This window comes from Pseudopipra pipra, chromosome 2, assembly GCF_036250125.1.
Source record: "Pseudopipra pipra isolate bDixPip1 chromosome 2, bDixPip1.hap1, whole genome shotgun sequence".
Classification (NCBI taxonomy): Eukaryota; Metazoa; Chordata; class Aves; order Passeriformes; family Pipridae; genus Pseudopipra; species Pseudopipra pipra.
Genome location: NC_087550.1, coordinates 93,332,252 through 93,348,986, shown reverse-complemented (window position 1 = coordinate 93,348,986; position 16,735 = coordinate 93,332,252). Strand labels below are relative to the sequence as shown.

At 38.1% G+C, this 16,735-nt stretch overlaps 1 protein-coding gene across 7 annotated transcripts in view; it reads left to right on the top strand.

The window, feature by feature from the left end:
* The window catches only part of ATP11A (ATPase phospholipid transporting 11A), a 111,128-nt gene that overhangs the window by 841 nt on the left and 93,552 nt on the right, over window positions 1-16,735 (top strand). The window lies entirely within an intron of this gene.

Genomic DNA, 16,735 nt, shown 5'->3' with positions numbered 1-16,735 from the left:
GGGATGGGGACAACCAATACCAGGAAACTGCAAATTTCTGCTTTTGGGTGTAGAAGAAATTTTTAAAAGGTAGGGAGAGAGAATTTGGATTTTCAAATATATATGGCTTTTTGCCCTATGCAAAAATTCCTCTAATTAAGGAAACTTTGGTGCTTTGACCAAGCAAAAATAAATACACTTAGATTTGTGTGTGTCAAGAGCTATCTCCACATAGTACAGGCTGAAGTCTGTCTTTTTGAAGCACAAATGAAGAAAAATAGCAGAAGTGAAAAATGGTTGGATTTTTTTCTCCTGTTTGCAATAGAATATTATGTGCAATGACGAGAGAATGGAGAGGTGAATACTGAAAGCAGCTGTGCGTATGGATCCTTAGAAAGCGGCCCTGAGGGAGAATACTCAAACTAATATGCATATTAATAATGAGGTATAAGAAAAGCAATAGTCTCTATGGATATATAAAGCTCAGGTGAGCTGTGCTGAGGTCTGAAGCAGGTGGGATCACTTGGGGTATAGAGATCTGTCAGTGCTGATCTAACTTGGGATTTAGTTTAAGATTTCTTTTTTAATATGTGCTCACATCTGGAACCTGTACAAAAGGCGCATTCATTGTGCACAGAGCAAGCATACTGTTAAATCTCGTCTGCACAACATTGTTGCTAACCTCTTTCTAACTAGGCTTAAGCATCAGATATAAAGGAAACAGAGTAGCTAAACTAGGTGTAAATGAGAAGACAGTATGTTGAAAATAAGGCACTTGAGCCTTTAAGTTGTGGACTGTCACCACTCTCCTGCACTGCTGACGAGGCTAATTCAGCAGTCTAAACGATAAATGAAACATTATTAAATCCCATGTGAGGAAGGGTTCCTATTTCCTGGGTTACACTACTTTCTGTATTCCATATATGCCAATAGGCTATGCCTAGGTAATGGCCCAGCTGTTCCAGGCTGCCTTGTATATTTTCACCTGTTGCTTCTTGTTCTTCTGCATGCCTCCAGTGTCTTAATTTAGAATTCTTTCTTCCAAGGAAAGGTAATTTTGAAAAAAGCTGCTGTAAGTAAATTTTTGCTCGTCATTTCATTAAGGCCATTAATATCTGGCAAGCTGATGCCTGTGTTGCATGTTTTCTTTTTTTATCTCCACGGTTCAACACTTTTGTACATCTAGAGCAGTGAAAATGAAACGTAGTAGTTTGAGTGCTGGGCCTGAAACTGGCTGCAGAGCATGAGTAGCAGATGTACACGTCAGCAGTATCACTCCATAGTTTTTCACCAAAGCTCCGTGCACACCAGCCAGACCACACAGGTGGAGATGTGCTTGCCCCTTTCCAAACTGCTGTTTAATTAGGCAGTGACTCTTCTGTGGGGAGAGTTGGAGTGGATAGTTACATCTTGTGTTTCTTTCAAAGTAAGCTCAAACTTTGGTTTAGTTAAAATCTGTAAGGAAACTTTTCAATGATCAAGGGCTTAGAGGTACAAATCTGTGTCCTGCAAGTTGTGTCCTGGTCATGTTCAGCTGCAGGTCCTTCCGAGAGCAGGCTGGTCTCAGGATTATCCTGAGAACCTTGGCTGATGCAAACTGGAGATGTTGTTTGGGTAGCCGGGAGCTCTTATGGTATGATCTTGGGATAACAAACAGTTGCTGTGTGATGTACTAATGGAGACTTCTATTAGAATGGTTTCTGACATTTCTAACGTCACTTCTTGTGTGTCATTTCTTTTCTGTCCTGGTGCTGGACATAAAGACATAAGTTAAATACAAGGTTCTTGTTATTGTGAAGATCCTCCCCATTCCCCTTTCCCTTACTGTGCAGTTGCTGTCCTGAAGCAGTGCAAAATCATACATGTTTCCAAGGCCCTGTGGAAGAATAGCGATGACTGGGTGCTGCCAGTTTCCTGGTTAGCATTTTCAAATATGTCTGTTGTTTTACCTGCATTGAGTATCGTGTTTATGTCTTCCAGGCATTGAACACTTTAGCCATGTGGGCTGAATAAAATAGATGTTCATCATGCTTGTCATACTGGAGTTCATATCTCTTCACCAAGAGATGATGTAGTCTCTTAGACAGAGGGAATTATGTCTTTATCTTACTAAATTTTTAAATTTACATCCTTGTTCTACCTCTTTAAATCCTGCAAACTCTGGGGTTTTTCACTTCAGCTCTTGCTTCCTGTTACCATTACTGCAGCCATACACAATTTACAGGACTGATGGGGAAGAATCACTTTCTCTAGAAAAGGTACTTGCTTCACTGCAGTACAGCTGACATGAAGTTCCTTATAGTTTTCTAAATCCTTTGTGATTCCTCTAGCTGATATACAGCAATGTAACTTTTCTTAATTGTGTCTAATGAGGTTATTTTTTATATTTTGCTGCTTTAAAATGTGCGTGAGCTATAGTAAAGGCATCTTTAAGTCACAAAACAGAAACATCTTTATATATAGCTTTTCCACTTTGTGGAACCATAGGAACTAAATAAGCTTTCTACAGTAAGATAAATAAGATAAATTTTTACAACTGTATTGTTTAATTTACTTTCCCAAGTAATGGAAGTAATGGTTTTATGGGGGTAGTGTGAAAATTGCCTTGGCAGGGCTACACTTTTTGTCACATACTCTATAAAAATATTACCTCTTTTTCTGAATGTTGCTTTTGCATCAGGCAATATGTTCCTCTGTCTTCTCCTTGGATTGTTTGTGTATTCCCTAGAGGATGTGGGATACCCCAGGGATGGCAGCCTCATAGCCAGAGAATACAGAATTAGCATGTGCTATCCTGTAAATGTCATGGAGAACCTGCTATGTGCTCAGCAGTACACTATTTAGGGTAAAAACAAGCAGACAATGGCAATTGAAACTGTCTCCATACAAGATTAGCTTTTGTTTTATAGTTAGATTATTTGGGACACTGTGGATATCATTAAGTGATGTGTTCTGCCTGTATAACTGCAGCTGCATTAGTTTTCTCTGGTGACTTATTTCTTACTGATCTTAGGACTGCTGAATTCCCTCCTCTTCACAGTCAAAGGATGGCTAATAATATTAAAACAAGTCTTGGTGACTTATCTTTCATAAAATGAACACTTTTCTTAATAAAACCTGTGCACATGTCTTTTGTGTATTCATGGTAGCCGTTTATGGCTGAATGTGGATTTGAATATATCTGGGCAATCTGGGAAGATGCTGCTCTTTAGCATATGTGTGTTTGGACACTAAATGATTGCTAAACGTCCTGCAGCCTATGGCGGCAGTCTGCTCTGGATTTGCAAGACAGCTGGCCCTCAGCACTAAAAATTCCTGTCCATGTATGACTTTGGGCTGTACAGTAAATGCTACTGGGTCAAAGGTCTGTATTACTGAACAGTTTTGCCAGTATTATGTAGTATATTTAGATATCTTGCTACTTTACTGCTTCTCCTCTTTCAGATTCTGCTGTTACTTCAGGATATTAAGTATTTGTTGCCTGTGTAAATATGTCCAAATGCCCATAGTAGGAGGTAAGATTTATTTTTAGAAGGAACAGGGATTTACTACAGCTCTGGGCCCTGGGAAGCTGCTGGCCTATTAATTGTGCAGGTATTTCTGAAAAAATCTTTTTTTTGGAAGATTGGAATAAATGAGCTTACAAACTGATGCTCTATTTGTCACTATTGTAGAAGTGGGTCAACTTTAATCAGTCTGAGAAGATTGACTAGTCTAACCAGGAAGTTACGTTAGGGATTTCTAGCCCCTAAAACTAAGTTTCGTGGAAACCTGGGGCTTTTGGTCATGGTTTAGATGATTTTTCCTAAGTATTTTGCTTGTATTTGTAGTCTTAGTAGACATAAATCAATATTGAGCTTCAGTTTATTTATATATCTGGCTTTGATACAGCAAAGGTTGATAACTACTTTGACTTGAAAGTTGGCAAAATTATAAGTGCTGGTGCTCAGTATTTGTCTTAAAGGGCAATCTATTTATCAACTATTTCAGATGAGTTCAGTTAATACATTTGAGGATACCCCTGTGGTCAGTTCTTGGTTTTGCTTGTATTTATTCAGCTCTCTCTGCACCCTGGCAGATAAGTGTTGCCTAGACAGCAGTAGTTTGTTTCTTATTCAGGGTGCCTGCTAACATAAGCACAGTTTTCTTCCTACCTATCACTTAAAATAAGTCAAAAGGTTTGTGTTGGGTTTGGTGTTTAATTCCAGGGATATGACTTGACAAAATCTTAAGCTGTTTTAAATGTCAGAAGTGTGTTTGTACACAGACTCTTCATCTGCTAACTGTCCTGATGGTATGAAAGATGTTCCCTGTAGGAGCCATGTCTGTATTCAAGGGTCAGGAATTAGTAACTTGTAGCTCTTAAGTGTCCATCCCAGGTTTGCAATGCATTTTTGTTATCTCTTGAACAAGTCTGTGTGTCACAATGTTTTCTTGAAACCTGAGATGCTTCCCATTTCATAGCTTCGCTTCACTGCAGGGACCAGTTCTTCCTGCTGTGGAAGGCATGATGAGTGGGTTAAACATCATGAGTAAGTTCTGAATTCCTGTTTCCCCAAGCACCATTGCTTTGTTATTCTCCTACTTGCCTTTTTCTTTTATTTTTTGGGAGAGTGGGTATCTGTATGGAGTTCTGCCTGCATACTTTTCAGGAATTTATTTTAAAAAAGCAAAGTTTGAAAGTTATAATTACGTATAAGTTAATTTAGTTGAATTAATCAGTTCACTGTGGCTGACAGGATTTGGCACTTCTGCAAATCTAACTAGCATTTCATACTGGTAGTGACTCCTGTGTTCATTCTGGTTTGTAATGTACTCTTTAAGATATTTCAGTATTATCTGAGGCTCAAAAAACCCCACAGACAATCTCCCTTCTCACATCAATTATTTACTGCTGAAGGGCAATAAACATGAAGAATTGCATGGGCTTTGTTTTTTCCCTTTCTCCTACCCCATCAATTAGCTAATTTATACAAAAAAACATAATTTCCTTTTTCTTTTGAGAATAAACAAATAAAAGTAGAACATTGCATATGTAAAACATTTCACTTACAGGAAGTCAGTGTACAAGCTGGTTGCTATTGACTACAAAATATTACTCATCTGCACTCATCAGATGCTCTCTGATAGTAGAAAACATTGCTTTTGGAGCATCTAAACTGTAGAAATAAAATCAAGAAAATAAATCAAAAACTTTTAATCTTACTTTTGTTTAGCATCAAAATACTTGTCTCTTCAGAGGTGAGAACTGCACAGTTGCTTTTGTCAATTGGTAACATGTTGTTTGATTAAAAAGAGTTTAATGTTGTTCTGCTTTGCCTTTTCTCAAGCACCACAGAGTATCAATTCTGCAAGCAGGAAGCCTTTTCAAATTATTTTTGGGAATGAAAGAGGACAAAGTACGACATAGCACATTTATAGCTTAACATCTCTGATAACCATTTCTTGTTGATTCTTTTCTCCTGTCATACAGTAGTAGTTGAAACAAGAAAAGTGTCAAGACGGAATGGGATTTTCTAGTGAGTCTGCTTTCTAAACTCCAAACCCTTAGAAAATAGTAACTGGGCTGACAAGTAAAGTGTTCTGCAGATACCATAGCTGGCTGCTCTTTGTGGTGTTGAGATGGGGGTAATAGAAACTGTCCCATCGAACTAGGTTTAAGTGTGAGGAGAAAACCATTGTGATTTCTGAGGAGCTCCAGCGTGATTGACAGTGAGCTGCTTGGTGCATGTCATGTGCAGGTGTGTCAGGGAGCAGAAACCAAGAGAAAACTGTGTCACAGAAGACTGAGCAGATGTTTTAGCACCTGTTATGCAACTGGATTCAACTTTACTGTGTGGGGGGTTTTTTGTTGTTGTTGTTGTTGTTTTTTAAGCAAAATAACCTCCTTCTCCTCATGTAAGTCTTTTAGGCTGATTGTATTTTTTCCAGAATAATGCTGCTTATTCTAGTGGCTTACCATTACACAGGATAATGTAATATTTCTATTTGTATAATTGTTGAGGGATATTTCAGTTAAAGTTCATCCTGAGCTATGAAGCAGAATGACACTGGAATGCTATTATCTTCTCTGCTGTAATTGCCATGGCAACAGTTGCAGGTAGACAAGGGAAGTTGAGGATTCTTTTTCTATATCATATGTACACCAGCTGTTTTTCTTCCCTCTCAGTAATGACAATGAGAAGCCTGTGGCACAAACACACTGAGTCATCATGAAAAGTGTTTTGTTTTGGGTTGTTGTTTTTTTTTTTCAATTTAACTCTGATTTTAATTTTCTAAGTATTGAGTATTTGTGGTACTGTATTAAAAATGTACTCTTTTTAGGAAGAAACTGGAAGCCTAGCCTGGATCGTTCTAGGAGACTGAGATGAGCCAGTGGCTGGGGAGTTTCTTTGGAACATCAGAGAAGACCACGGGCTGATAAATCACCTAAATATCTTTGTAGATCTGGATGTTAATTTCTTTGTGCATCTATCTTTTCTTAGGCCAGGGATGAGAGTATTGCCCATCTTTTTTAGAGAGGGAAGTTGTAAGGGTACTTAAATGCTTCCAGGTAACAAAATTAGCATGTTCCAGGAAGACAACTGAGTGTGAACATAAGCCTGTAATGACTTTGTCTTAGGGTTGGGTTTTTTTGTTACTTAAGAGTTCCACACTGTTTCTCCTGCGAACTCTGATTTCCCTCTTGATTCCTCCATCTGCATGCATTCACATGCAGATGAATGAACACTGCTTCCTTAAATTGGGAGCTGTTCATTTGGTAATGTCAAGAATTATGCCAAGATTTACCAGAGATCCAGATGTGTATTGGTATTAAAAAAAAAAAGGTCCTTCATATGAGCTCTTGTGTCTGATTACTGAAGTATACCCCGAAAGTGTGTTCTGGGATGCTTCTTACTTAGATCATTGTGGTCGTTACTACAAGCATGAAAGCTTAAGAATTTGGAGATTTCATAGAGACATTTTTCCATTTATTCTGCTTGTCCCTATTGTCTAATTTCCCTTTTGGAAATAGAAAAGCGTATTTCCTTCATTAATCATTAACTCATCTAGATACAGGGCAGGGTGAGGGGGAAATAGTGTTTCTTTTTCCTGGTGACACTGACTAATCTCTTTGCTTCAGTCAAAAGAGGATTTCATCTAACCTATTTTGAATAGAGGATTAAGGACAATTAGGCTCTTCCTCTACTTCACCATTAAGATAGGATGTTGTAAAATCCTCTGAAAAGAACATCTGCTGATGTGCCATTAAAGTTTTGCAAAACTAATGTTAATAATCAAAATAGTTATATGCAGAAAAAGAAGCTTTGTGTATGAAGTACTTGCCTGGAGATAATTGTATGAATGAATTGGGGAGAGGGAAGGAATACTGATCTGTTTGCTCAGTAGTTTTTGTCTTTAATGCTTCTAAATTACGTTGTGGATTGGATATGTAGATGAACTGAAATGGATTTCGTGTGACCCAAATTGCATTAGTAACTTGCGGTTCATGCTTAGCATTATATGTAGTCCTTCACTTCTTTTCAAAGTACTATTAATGAGTTGTTAGCACAAATTATAATAATGAAGTACAAACACTGTCCATAATCTGTGCTTGTATAACTATTTTATGTCACTTGTATTCATTATAAGTGGCATCTCTTGAGATGAATCTGAATCAGCAGTGACATTAGATAGCTAACATGAAACTGCTCTACTTGTCAGGAGGTCATTACAAAATAAAACTGAAAAATACCGCTATTATTGGAAGATACATGATGTGCATAAGACAGTATAATGATTAATGGGAAGGAAAAATGTCTATGTGTATTTTGGAGAAGGTTTGACTATCGAATCCACCCCATAAATGATAGAACTGACTGCCTTCCGTGAAGAATGGGTAGTAGTACGCTGTGAAGCTACAGAGAAGGTAGTTGAATGACACTTGCCTCTGAGAAATTGCTCTTGTGGTCTTAATTTCAGTACTAGCAGTTGTAAGTAGGCTACTGAAACTCATGGCTTCTTTAGCTTTGTTTCCTGCAGAACACTAGTCTAGAGAGTTCAATCTAATCTTATTTTTTGGATGATAATATGCCTGAAGAAGGATTGTCCAGAAAAAGATGAAGTCTGTTTATTTCATCTTATTCTTGAGGCAGCTTGGAGTCACATAAACTGTATTTTCTCAGACTGGCATTAACCACAGTTCCAGAACGAGTGGAATGTGTGGCTCTGGGATCCCAAAGCTGACTTCAAGGAGAGTTGCGGTCTTCTGTTAAAATGTGTCTGGTGTCTTTGCCTTCTGCTTGGGTTTGAGGCTATGGTGAGTAACAAACAGCATACCAATCACTGCATGAGTTTTGGGGAGAGTATAACAACTGTGGAGGAAATATTGTTGGGGAATTTGGACATCCTGCTTATTCAGTGATTTTTTTTTTTTTTTTTTTTTTTTTTTTTTAGAGGGAGAAGACATTATTTAAAATTTACCTGCATGAAAGTTCTTAAAAACCAGGCCACTCTTTAATTGTGCTATAAAATGTGCCTGTGTAGAAATACAGTCTTTCATTATGTGAAATACAATATATATGACAGAGGGTACTATAAATGTAGGCTTAAAACTGTTTATTATTTTAGCTATGTCTTGGTCAATAAACTTATGCTGATATTAGCAGAAGTATAATGTAACTAAGTTCAGGCTAGACATTTGGCTTTGGTCAAAAAGGCTCCTTACACTATAAGCAGATTTTGATAGATTAATGTTAGTCCTTTAGTTTAATACTCAGCACTTTCTCTGTAAACATGGAATGTACTGAAGTGCTGTTATTCATTGGTGTATTGTGTGTTACAGAATGGCTGTAACTCCTTTCTAGTAAATTATGTGTAGTTCCTTTTTGATTTTTCAGTGGAATTACATTAACAATAAGCATGATTTTAAGAGCTACTCTCATCTTTCACATTCTAGTCTCCTGACTAACAGTATGATTTTTGGAAAATTTAACTCTATTAAGAACCTTCTGTTCATTTAGGCTAAAAAGAAAATAAAGATTTCTCAGGTAACATCAAGTATTATAAACATTGTCAAGTTAATTTAATGTTTAAAATCCAATATATAGATTTCATAATGTCTTCTGCTGTCTCATTTTTAAAAATGTTTAGTATTTTTATCCTTTTGTACTAGGTTTTCAATTCCTGCCTACCTTAAACTAAAGCCATTCTAAGGGTTCTAATCCCATTTCTTCTTGACTTGAAGCTCTTTGTATATCCTCTCTACAACAGATATGTAGCCAGTTAAATATATGTGGCTGGTTGTTAATATCATAGGAGGGAGGATGGAGGCAGGTGGGTTAAAGCTAAGCTAAGAATTTTGTTTAATGACAACTGTTGAGCACAACTACAAAATTCTTTTACCTTTTAAGATGGAAACCCACCCTTCTAAGATGGAAACCCAAAAAACTAACCCACAAGATTATTGTAACTTCACCTGAAAATATTGTAGTTTTGTTAATCTCTTAAACAGTGTTAACTCACTGCTTGCTCTTTACAGTTATCAAGTGACCAGATGGCCTAATCTGGTAGGAGGTGCCTGTGTATTGGCACTAGGAGGGAAGAAGTGAAGGGAAAATGAAAAAAAGCTCTTTCCTCAGCCCAGAACTGCATGATTGCTTTGAGATGATTCATGAATATGTTGACTTCTTGATTCTGTAAGCTTTTGTCTGACATAAGGAGGTTGTTTCCATACTCGGTGGCTGTAATGAGACAGAAGCAATAGGAAAGCTTCACGTACTTACTTGAGCAGCTCATAGTGCACATAGGCAGGTATAAAAACAGGTTTATAAAGGACAACTGAATGTGATTTTGCATCTCTTGTCTCCTTCAGCCCAGGAAGTCTCAAATTTGAAAGGCTTGTCTTTTTTCTTAAAAGAAAGTTCTTAAGCTTTCTGACTTCCTTCCTAAGAAGTGAAGAGGTTGAGCATTTTTACCCTGTTAATAGTATTTGCTATAACTTGTTCAAAGAGCTTTTATGTCAGCATATATATAAAATAAGGTTTTTGAAAAATACACTAAAAAATGACTTGAGCCTAGATTTCTGCTGGGCATGTAGAATTAAAATATCAGTATTCCTTTACTATTTTCTTGCAAATTATAAGGTATTTTAAACTGAAAATAATAATACTTTTACATGTCCATTTGCTTTCTGGCATGTTAAAAATGGTGACAAAAACCAAACAAAGTTTGCTTGAGTTGTGGTTATAGTTGAGTCATCAAGTGAGACTCTGCAAATACTTGCAGACAGTAAGCTAGTAAGACAGTAGCATTGGCTTTTCTTGCTTTCTCCTGCTGCCTGCAGTCAGACCAATTAATTCTTCTTGTAATAACTACTTCTTGCTGCAGAATAGCAGCTGCTTGGTTATGTGACTTTTAGCTGATCTTTGAGAGTATTTTGATAAAGGGGAAAAGTGTTATGGCACTGTCAAATTCTTATCTAAGTCTTAGAGATGTGGAGGGGAAAAGGAGAAATGTGGTCTTTACAGCCCTGTGGACTCGAGCGTAGGGAGCTTCCCGCCTGGCGCTGGGCAGTTAGATCAGCATAGCAGTGGAAAAAACATGTTTGTGGTGCTGCTGCTGACTGGAGGCAGCTACATCTTGTACTTCCTTAAACTGATGAAAGGTGTGATCTGGACTTCCCTTTGTTTTCTTGTAGTATGTAGAGAAGACCAAAGCATAAGTGTTAGCGGGCTGATGCAGTGGCATGTAGCTCTTGTAGTCTTATAAGAGCTGTCAGAAGGGACTCTGGCTGTACAGAGGTTTGTGCTTTCTTTTGTCTTCTGTTTGGGATGTGCTGTTGGACTATTGACAGAGCCGTGTTTCACTGTGCTGTCTGAGTGACAAAACAATTGGGTAGTAGCTATATGTGGGTGCCTTCCTAGAGAGGCAACTGTTGCTCTGGGTTTGAAGCTGAAATGGATAATGTAGTGGCAAGTTTCATTGTGAGGGGAAGAGTGCTGCCAAGTGCCAGAGTTCTAGATTGTGCTTCTGACTGGGATGAAGTGACATCCAGAGTGATGACTGATAGGTCAGAGACTGACTTGACAAGTTGGTGACATCCATGGAACACTGGCTTGTTTTGTGAGTAGTATCTGGCATCAGAAAACTAGTTGGGAGAGGGAATGGGAGTTAACACTTTGTGTAAATGTCAAGAAGCTTTACGATTTATGAAATGAAGGGCAGTATTTGGGGGACAACATACTAGAAGGAATGTTACTTAAAAATAAACCAATCAGGAAATAACTCCAGCTTTTCCTCCCTGAACTAACTCTGATGTGAATGCTCTTGTAGTACTTGTCATATGGCTTGACCTTCCTTTTAGTTGCAGTCAAAGCATAATGATGGTGGGGAGGGGAATGGAACAGCCATTATATGCTTAAGATTTCCTCCTGTGTTTTTTAGAACATGTTTTATTGAAATAAGGATACTAGCCAGCACAGGAATATTTTAAGATTGTGAAAGTCTATAGCACCTTTAACCCTTTCGTAGGCAACTGTGGGAGATTGGTATTTTTGGTTTAGCATGAAGGCCAGTATCAAATGCTTAAAAATCAAGGTTTTCATTGCATGAAGACAAGGTGTACAGATCTGATTCACTAGTGATATTTGGAATGAGTTAATTCTGAAAATAATTATTTAAACTCAGTATTTCTAAAGCAAAAAAAATATTTGTTAATATCAGATTGGTCTAAAAAAGCTTCATGCTTTTTAACTCTTTTTCCATAAAAAGTAACTAGATGATCTGGAGAGATGCCTTCTAACCTTCATTGTTCTGATTCTAAAGTAAGAACCACCGACTTCTGCTTAATGTTAACTTAAAGGAGAAAATACTCTTGCCTCTTTTGCAGCCATCTTGGTTTTCATCTCTGAGGAGATGGTAGTAATAAGACATCCTAGTTTAAAACAGGCTCTGTGGATAAAGCTCTGTGGATATCACATCTTTAAGTGATAACCCACGGACTCCACAGATTGTTATTGTGAGCAGTCATTATACCACTTGGTGTGTTTGTTCATTCATGCTTTAGGATTGCCATAACAGAGGTTCACAACAACTTCCCTGTGTTCATCACTCAGTAAAAACTACGGTAGGTGTAACTGAGGCTTTAACCTGGTCAGGTCCACATCAATTAAAGTATGTCTCCTGGTTCATATTCCAGTTAAAGAAAAATTATTGCAGTCAGCCTATACATGGTTATTGTCATCATTCCCTACTCGCTTTACCTGCTCATGTGGCTATTCCAAACATTTTTCCATCAAAAAATGGATTTTTCTCAAACTACTGAATAATTTGTTAAGCTGTCTGATTCATGTTCCTTCATTCAGATGTTCGTAGTATCTGAGGAAGTCCTAACCTGAAAGTGGATGGTAGTGAGTAGCTAGGTGGGGAAGGAGCTGTGGATGGGAATCTCTTTGGGATCCTGAAGAAGCTACATGCCTAGGACTTAATTTGGAAGCTACTGCTGTGTCGGTGTGATCTGAGAGGCTGGAAGAGAAAAGCTGCTAGACTTTAATTAGTAACAAATAGTGTGAAAATGCTTGTGCCCTTGAGACTTAAGCTGGCCCATCTCAGCTTTCATGACAAGATTGTTGTGTCACCATGGAGTGCTGACTGTGGGTGCAAGTGCTCTGAGGAGTTGTTCTGGAGTTGCATTTAGGTGCTGAAACTACATGTGTGTTTAGTTTGGGGAGTATGGCAATAGTAGAAAGAAGATAGCAAATAGCAACAACTCTAGACATCAGTATAAACAGAATTACTGTTAAATGCCATTACCATAAAAATAATACTGGATCACAGTAACAGGCTTTAAGCTGTTCTTGAAAGACTTCTTACTGCGTTAAGAGCTGATGAGAGTTTCGAAAAGGGTTTGCAGGCCCTAAGTTGAATAAAAGGTGATGACGATTTGACTGTGAGGAAGGAAAATACAAAAGTAAAACCTCTTTGATCTCAGTGTACTTGACTTGAGTTTTCTTAAAATAGTTCGGGGCATATTAATGCAATGGGTTTCTATGCCTGTTTTAAAATGTCAAAGAGAGAAGGATGGTGAAAGAATATTCAGTGGAAGAGAAGGAGTCCTTGACTGAAAGAGAAGCTTGAGTGCTTGATATCATGTGCTTGAAGTCATGTGTTGTAATGGGTCCTTCTGTGGTTTCTGAGCTAGTGGCTGAGGGAGAGGAAGCTATAAACACTTCTCTGTTCTCTACTTATGTGGTCAATTGAAGCTTGCTGGAACTTTATTATTTAGAACTTGACCACTAAATGGGCAAATTAAGCTGGCTTTCCTCCTTCTGATTTCAGTTTGCTCTTAAAAAAAAAAAACAAAACAAAGTGAATCTACCTGCTTAAGTGATTTAAATTGGGATGCACTCTTAGAAGAGATGTGTTCTAAAAGAGGATCTGGAAGCTTTGACAGAATTCTCCAGGAAGAAGATTTTTCTTCATCTCTTTGAAGTAGACGTCTGAAGAATTAATGATACTCCTATACTAGGCTCAGCCTTTCCATCCATTTACATAAAACAATCTTTGCTAAAAATTTTTATTTTCATTAGAAAATGTGTTAAAACATCTGGTCTTTGCACTGTTCATGGATGTGTACTCTGTTTCCAGCAACCTTCAAAACACCAGAGACATTCTTGAAAAGGCTTAATTTGTGAGTTTGAGATCTAGCTATAATAGATACCAGAAATTATACAACCCCTTGCTCTGGATGGCATCTAACAGTCTCACATGACTTGCTAAAGCACTGTTTGTCCGGCTTTGCTTCCTCTGTGGGTGGTTCAGGATGCTCCAGTTTTCCATGCCTTATCTCAGAATACTATACTAGTCTTTAAGCCTCAATTTCTCTTTAGTGCCGCCTCAGCTAATCTTACTATGGATCCTGTTTCTTCTGAAAAGTCTTTCTTTAAGGTCTTTTTCTGCTCACGTCTCCCGGTTCATTGTTCCACAGTTACCTTCCTGTAGCCTGTGTTCTTACGTCAGTAGAGTGCCTCTGCAGTTCTTTGCCCTAACTTGCCTAGCTTTTTGTATGCACCCCTTTTGAGAAGTTACAGGGAACAATGTAGTGAACTCCAGATGAGTTCTCCCAACTGAGACATTGCCTCCCTTCTTCCCACAGTCCGATCTGTGTCATCTGGTCCTCAGCTGACCAGATCAGCTGTTGCTATGTGGTGGCCTTATACAGGAAGGATAAATTGACCCTTGCTTCCTTTGAAGATCCCACAGCCTTGGGTGTTTGGAAAACTACAACCAACAAAACATGCTTTTGTTATCTCCCTCAGACTGAGATGAAGTGTGTGACTGAAAGGATTATGCTACATTAGGTTACTAAATATATTTTTGCATGACACTCTTATACTAAAAAGAAAAACACAATGATAGTCATTTCCCGTAATGAGGAGAGTACCTTCTCTTGGTGGACATCAGTGCCAGAACTTTATTTTAGTACCTTCTAAGTCATTTGTATAGAAAACAGAGCAGCTGTCTTGGCAGGCTGTGCTAGAAAGAAGTGCAGTTCCTAATTTAGTGTGTATCTGATTGATGCATTTGAAAGTGGCAGTTCAGACTGACAGCAAAAGAGGATTGAAAGCTGCTGCTGAGCACAGTAGTGTTTAACTTATGATAGTTCATTCTGTACAAGGGGGAAATGTTAGTGTGTTCACCTTCTGCCCTCAGAAAAATGGATTGCAGAATGGTCAGTGTTGTAGCCTGGCTGCTTGTTACTAGAAGAGAGTTGGAAAATAAAAGTTTCTTTTGAAATAGGTGCCTTGCTGCCTTGAGGCTTGAAGGCCTTGAAACTGGCCTACTAGCTATAAACCAAGTTTTGTACCTGGGAGAGCCACCTGAAAATATTCCCAACCAGCATTATTTTGGTCTGTCCAGGTCCGTTTCAGATTTTTCTTTATTTAAAAAATAATCTGATGCTCAGGCTGGGAACTTTTTGCGAGGCCATTGGTTGCTACTGGGTCACTTCAAATAAAACTTAAAATTTGGAAGCTTGTTCTCACAGGCACGTAGTTTGCAGGAGATTGTAGTACTTAATACTGTGTTGTAGCAGTTTTATAGAGAGAGCAAGAGGCTGAGGGAAGCATGTTCCTTTGGCCTTGTACTAGAGACTCTTTGGAAAAAATGCAGTGTGTGCTGAGGCCTGCCAAAAACCAGCAATTGTGGTGGTTATTGCTGCCATGCAAGTGTATCTCATTGATTGGGATAAGCAGTTGTACTTTTAAATCTGAAAGTTGCAGTGGGATTGCTGAGTCTCATCACTCTTCTGTGTGCCTGTTGCCTTGAGATATGGTTATATGAGTACTGCCAGGGCAATTATCTAAAAAGCTTGGTGAAAAAACCAATGTAAGACTGAATCTTTCCTTTGGTGACAGGGGATGGGCTATTGAAGACTGTTATGTTAAGGCTCCTGCATTTTTCATCTTATGGCTGGTTTTGTAGGTGTTACACTCCTAGTTAGATTCCTTAAGTTTGCTGTTTTGAACGTAGTAGTGTTGCTGGCAGAGGGGGATAGATATAATTTCATTGCATACATGAAATTGGTAAATACTTACGACCTTTCTAGGTTTGTAACATACACTGATGGAAAGCTTGGAAACAAATTGGTTGTCTTTTTGCTTCATTAAAATGTTTTCCTAAAATTTTTTTCAGGTAGTGACAAATGTCCTTTTTATGGAAAACTCTTTGACGCATGTTGACCTTAAAGAAAAAGGTTAAGCTGTCTCATGTGGCTGATTTTTGTCCTGGAAAGAATTAGCAGTGAAAGTTAGGCTGTCAGCTTTGTTTGCATTTCACAGCTATTGTGCACTTGCCAGCATCTTTTAAATGTTTTAAGTGTAGCTTTTGTATTTTTCTAATGCATAACATTTGTATGCAGTGTTTCTTGTGAGGATGCCAGAACAGCCATATAGTAAATATTTAATAAGAGTAGTAAAGATTTCTTGTTCTGAACCGGCTCAGTCCTGATCTAAAGGAAGTGAAATAGCCATTTTAAATTATTTATGAAATGGTGCACATAAGGAGACTGGGTTTGTTTGCTTTATGATATACAGATGGCAAGAGTAAAGGTCTTGGTTTAGTTAAGACATAAATAATGTAGGTGGGTTTTAAGCATGATAAAAATCTAAGTAATCCCACTTTTATGGCTGAAGAATCCAAGATGGTGGCTGTAGTACAGGTTGGATGATGGAAATTCTCCTGTTGCTCCATACTTCAACTGACTCAATTTTAGGAGAGCTCACTTTGTTATCCTTTATCTGAAAAGCATGAACTGTTTGCTTGAAAGTCTTAACAAGAGGACTTGTCTTAAAAAATTATTTTTTAAGATGGTAGACATGGCTATCAACTTTCATGGGAACATGAATTTCTCTTGTGATATACCGGTATTTAAGAGACAGTGATTATTGGTATATTTATAACTTCAGTGTAAGGGGGAAGAAAGTGAAGCAGGTGTGTGGTTGATGCTTTGAGCATCTAACTAAACATGCAAAAAGTACTCTTCCCTCTTAGTTCAAATCCGAAAGAGACTAGGGAAGGGGTGTACAGAAGTAGTGAGGTGTGGAAGGCAAAGGAGACAAAAGAAAAAAACCAACAGTGTGGGTATCCCCCTGTCCTGAAATATAAAACTTAAAGCACAAACTCTTGAATGTTTAGTCAGTTGAAATGCCCTGGGCCTGCCCCCTCTACTTTCCCTCACTATTAATGTTTAATTTCTGTTGTGTGGAATGAAGAGTGT